The following is a 3,110-nucleotide window of genomic DNA, read 5'->3' as shown; positions in this document are numbered from 1 at the left end:
CCATTCGAGGAGGGTTTTGGTTTGGAATTCTGGAATCATGCATTTTGGCATATACGCATTGCATTAGAGTACTTGGCACGCGAGTCATGTTTGTTATACTATGATGATTGTATATACATATTCGGTTGTTGTTGAGATTTGCCGTAATTGCTTTGAGGTGTGAAGTTGGGTTGATTAAGTTTTGATGTAATTATGTGTTCATAATTGATGTTATGAATATTCGATGTGTGATTGAGGTGTGAATTTGTGGAGATTAATTTGGTGTTAATTATGTGTTCATAATTGTTAATATTAATGTTTGAAGTGTTGATTGATTCAAGGTCATTTTAGAATTGAAAATCTGCATTTTCTCAGTTGTATTTGGCTATGACAGTGTTGTTTGTCAAAACTTTATTTTTCAACATTGTTTATGCATTTTTGGACATATGAAAACCCTTTCAAGATGTATGCTAAGTTGAAAGGTTATTTTGTGCATTTGAAATTTAAATGCTATGTGATATTTATTAATTTCGGTTGGTGACCATTTACAATTGTTGTGGAATTTGGGCTTTGTCCTCATATGATACTATTATTGTGGCCCGAGCATATACCCAAGCTATTAGAGTGTTGAGTCGTGCTTGAATTGCAACGACGTTGAAGATGCGACACAAAGATGATTTTTGGATTGGTAATCGGAAGTAGTGAAGCTTGATGCCTCTAGTGGATCCTCAGTACCCAGTTACCCTCAGTTGGATAAATGATCAGCTTAGGGTTTTATTTAAGAATTATATTCATTCCCCTTTCTTATTTCAAGGTTGTTGTCGCAATGGAACTTATGTATCGGAAACAAATTATTTTAGTCGGATGTATATTATAATGTCATTATTTATTACATTTGTCGTTTGTGTTACGACTTGATATTTTTTTATTAAGTTGAATTTGTTTTATTTACAAAAAAAATACATTCGCGCTGTTAAAAATCAAGGTATTACAAAAATAATTTATTTTTATTTTGCAAAGACTAAAACTAACTTCTTGAATTTTACAAGGACTAAGTTTAATGTGATTAATAACTCAACCGTTAAAAAGCTAACAATGTTAAATATTAGACTAAAACGAAAACGTTTTCAATTTGCATAGACTTAAATTAAAAAATGTATTTTGTTAGGACTAAAATCATTTTTTTTTGTATTTTGCAGGGACTAATGACATATTTAAACCAAATAAGAATGATTTGAAGATTAGAAGAAAAAATTAAATAATAAAGATAATTTAGAATATAGTGTTTAAAAGAAAACAAATAGGAAAAACAATTAAAATAATTATGAGGGATGAAATTTTTGAAATAAAAGAATGGAGAATGATATAAAGGAAAAATTAAGATGATGGAAAAATGAAAAAATGGTGACATTATGAAGAGATAATGGAAGAGAGAGAATAGAAGAAGAAATAATGAAAAAAGAACGAGTGATAAAAGAATGAATAAGATGTTGTGTTTTATAGAGAAAATCTGACTCCAATAATTTCCTTTGAACTTTGCTTATCGCAAAGTTTTAAATTTAAAATACACTTTCTCATTCAAACAATTTGCTGATAAAAAAGCTTCTACCTCTCTTGTAAGGGGCCAAGTATCCATAACAATAAGCTGTGTTTGCCTTATCAAGTCCTCTAACAGTCTCCCATAAACTTTTTGTAGTAGCTTCATCAAGCACGACAGCGTAATTCATCAATGGAGATGATGAACTGTCAGATTCAGATAATGTTTTTCTATATACATAAAAATAATAAACAATTTAAATAAATTAAATTTGGTAAAGAAATTGAAAAAACAATTCACCTGAAAATGAATGTGGAGATCAACGAACCGACGCTTCTAAAATGAATGTGGTATTGTAATTTGTATCTAATCCATATTTGAGTTTTTCCGGTTTTATTTTTCTATTTTAACAAAAGATGTAGAAAAATAATTATAATTAATTAGAAAGCTATATATAATAAATATATACAAATAAAACATAGAATAATTATGAATTAAATAAATTTTCACCAAATTAATAGTGTGTTGGGAAGTACTGATGCAACCCACTCGTGTGTAGGCAACCTCCCTTCTCCGAAGCTCTGTTCTCTTTACCAATCCCTAATTTCTTTAGAAATATTTCATCACTAGACAAATAGTGTTGCAATTTTTGAACGATGTCGTTTTGATTAAAGTGTCGTCGGATATTCATCAGTATATTATAGAGACAAACTTTAGCTTTGAAGTGAAAATTCTTTTTTATTTGAGCTTCGGATTTTTTTTCCATACACATGTAGTATGCAATTAAAATATATATATATATATATATTAGACTATATAATATCACAAATTAAATGTAGATATAAAAAGCCTAAATTTTATTTCATCTTACCATAAACAATTTGAAAAGCTCATTTCTATCATCCACACTCGTTGACTTGTAAGTGTGCCAAACCCCCTTGTAGTTCGTATTTAAAGATATTCTCATTCATTTTACGGCAATCTTAGATTGTAAAAATCTAAATATCGTTCATCAAAGTGTTTAGCAACTTGTAGTTCATTGAATCCTCGTATACGTTTGAAATATACGTTTATAATGATTTGCAGCATACCCCCAACAAAAGATTTAACAAACTTTAGGTTCGATTTTCAATTTCTTTATTATTAATTAGTAAATGCAATTTTTAAAGAGATGAACACTCAGATAATTATTTATTCATGATCATGGTCAAAGACACAATTATATACAATGTTTCAAATATATGCAAACATGATATAAGTTTGAATGTTCATTCTATGTGATTATGATAGTTTACAATATTTGCATTTAAATTCATTTTGATGCATGATTGTTAGTTTTAAGTTTTCCTATAACATTGTTAAATTTAATACTATAGTTTCCACTATCAAAATGATTTGAAAAATGACAGATATTTATTTTTGAAGATCCAAACCTTTGTAATTGAATCAAACATGTTTGAAAGTATACGTTTGTAATGAATACAATTGAAAAGCTTGGTGAAGAGTTGTGTTGTTTCACAATTGAAGGTATACAACTGAAAAGTTTGCTGAAAAGTTTATGTTAGATTTAATATGTGGTATTATATCAACACTT

The 3,110-nt window shown here is 28.3% G+C and overlaps 1 long non-coding RNA gene across 1 annotated transcript; it reads right to left on the bottom strand.

Annotated features, from left to right (window-relative positions):
- Positions 1-1,450: 1,450 nt before the first annotated feature.
- LOC105853065 (uncharacterized) lies at positions 1,451-2,161 on the bottom strand. The gene is made up of 3 exons (XR_001144944.3): positions 2,027-2,161; positions 1,817-1,917; positions 1,451-1,678 (listed from the first exon to the last, which is right to left on the bottom strand). It is a non-coding gene; the product is annotated as an uncharacterized lncRNA (long non-coding RNA).
- Between the last annotated feature and the right edge of the window lie 949 nt (positions 2,162-3,110).

Source organism: Cicer arietinum, unplaced genomic scaffold (assembly GCF_000331145.2).
Source record: "Cicer arietinum cultivar CDC Frontier isolate Library 1 unplaced genomic scaffold, Cicar.CDCFrontier_v2.0 Ca_scaffold_6153_v2.0, whole genome shotgun sequence".
NCBI lineage: Eukaryota > Viridiplantae > Streptophyta > Magnoliopsida > Fabales > Fabaceae > Cicer > Cicer arietinum.
Note: the sequence above shows the minus strand (reverse complement) of the source record. Positions and strands in the feature narration are given on the sequence as shown.